The sequence below is a fragment of the Gossypium arboreum genome, chromosome 1 (assembly GCF_025698485.1).
Source record: "Gossypium arboreum isolate Shixiya-1 chromosome 1, ASM2569848v2, whole genome shotgun sequence".
Lineage (NCBI taxonomy): Eukaryota > Viridiplantae > Streptophyta > Magnoliopsida > Malvales > Malvaceae > Gossypium > Gossypium arboreum.
In genome coordinates this window covers 25,281,437-25,283,477 of record NC_069070.1, presented here as the reverse complement: position 1 = coordinate 25,283,477, position 2,041 = coordinate 25,281,437, and the positions used below count along the sequence as shown (strand labels likewise).

The 2,041-nt window shown below is 38.1% G+C and overlaps 1 non-coding gene across 1 annotated transcript; it reads left to right on the top strand.

The window, feature by feature from the left end:
- The first annotated feature begins 904 nt into the window (after window positions 1-904).
- Window positions 905-1,011, top strand: LOC128281533 (small nucleolar RNA R71). The gene has a single exon (XR_008271759.1). It is a non-coding gene; the product is annotated as a small nucleolar RNA R71 (small nucleolar RNA).
- Window positions 1,012-2,041: the final 1,030 nt, after the last annotated feature.

Below are 2,041 nucleotides of genomic sequence, written 5' to 3'. Positions count from 1 at the left end.
TTTAAAAGGTTAAGAAATTTACCGAATTGTTCATCTGTGAGGTCTTTCTTTATTGCATTAGGTATGGCACAGGAGGTTTATATTCTGTATTCACCAGTTTTTGTTTACTCTGGTTTTCATCCACCTTATCTTTACTTACCATGCTTTCTTGCCTTGGGTCTAGTTTGGACTCAACTAACCCTTCTTCATATCGAACAGTAATAGCATGGAGCTGCACTCTTGGGTTAGTCTCAGTGTTGCTAAGCAAGCTAACTTATGGTCTTTCTGAGATCAGCTTAGCAACCTGACCTATTTGATTCTCGAGCCCTTGAATCGATGCTTACTGATTTTTAAGCGTTGTTTCAGTGTTTTGGAAATGTGTTTCTGACACCGAGATGAATTTCGTTAGCATATCCTCAAGGTTCGACTTCTTTTCCTGCTGGTAAAGTGGTTGAAAGCCTAGAGGGGGCTGTGGTCTTTGATTGCCTTGACCACCCCAAGAGAAGTTGGGATGGTTCCTCTAACTTGCATTGTAAGTATTACTATAGGGGTTATTCTGATGTCTAGAATTGTTAGCCATATAGTTAACTTGTTCATTTGTAGTGCTAGGGTCGTAGGCTAAGGATTCTGGATTATTCGTTCCTCCTTCACTTGTGTCACATTGCATCACCAAATGTACCTATGTAGAAACACATAAACCATCAGTCATTTTTTTAAGAGCTCTACCTGGTTTGATAACATGGTGACCGTGTCGAGGTTGAAAACACCAACGGCTTTTGTCAGCTTTGTCCTCATCTCTTTAATAAACTCATAAGCCTCCTCAGGCGTTTTTTTATTTAGGGTACCGCCGGTGGCTACATTGATCAGTTGTCTAGTTGAGGGGTTCAAACCATTGTAGAAAGTCTGAACCTGCAACCATAAGGGTAACCCATGGTGAGGGCACCTTCTTAATAAATCCTTATACCTCTCCCATGCATCATATAGGGTCTCTAAGTCCATTTGCACAAAGAAAGAGATATCATTCCTCAACTTTGCCGTCTTGGCCAATAGAACGTATTTCAACAGAAACTTTTCAGTCATTTGCTCCAATGCAGTGATGGACCCTCGTGGTAGAGAGTTCAACCACTGTTTAGCTTTATTCCTTAGTGAGAAGGGAAATAACCGAAGGTGAATGGCATCACTCGAAATGCCATTAATTTTCAAAGTATCATAGTACCCTAGAAAGTTAGCCAAATGAGCGAGGAGCAGGATTTTGATTTACAGGATTTATGGCAACCACAAGAGTTAGCGGATTATTTCGATTTTCAGCCATCTCCTAGGTAATATTGGTATCGTCCTTGTTCTCTTCCTCTATATACTGTAGACTCCACTTTAGTTCTCTATGATTTCTGTGAGCTGTGCTTTCAATTTCACTGTCAAAAAGTAATGGTTCTGACGGGTTTCTTCTAGTCATAACAAGAACCTGCCAGGAGCAAACAAAAGAAAGTTTAGGAAACAAAAATTCAAATTTAAAATAAAATGTTATAAAAAAATGGCTAAATTAATAAAAAATCAAGCGTTCCTAATATCTTAGTCCCCGGCAATGGAGCCAAAAACTTGATGATCGTTTTATGATTCACTAAACTAGACTATGATCACGAAAAAGGAAAGCGCACCTATCGAATGGTAGTATAGCTATGGTGAGTCTAGAATATCGTATCCACAAGGACTAAAGTACTAGTATTAACTATATTTCTATTATTTAACCTAAAATAAAAGGGATTTGTTTTAATCTAAAATTAACTAAACTAATTAAATAATGAACACAACAGAAAGTGAAGGAAATAATCGAATAAAATGATAAAGACAATACCCAAGAAAGAATCCACCTAGACTTCACTTATTATTCTGACGCTGTAACTCCCTGAATTTGGGCCTAGAAGTATTGGGCCTTGACTATAGGTCCGTAAGGAGGTTGTATATAAGCATTTAATTGTGCAAGGAAATGACACAATTAAATGTCTGCTTTTGTGGTTAATGGCTCTAAGAAGTGTTGGAGAAATCTTGGGTTCAAACATGGGCT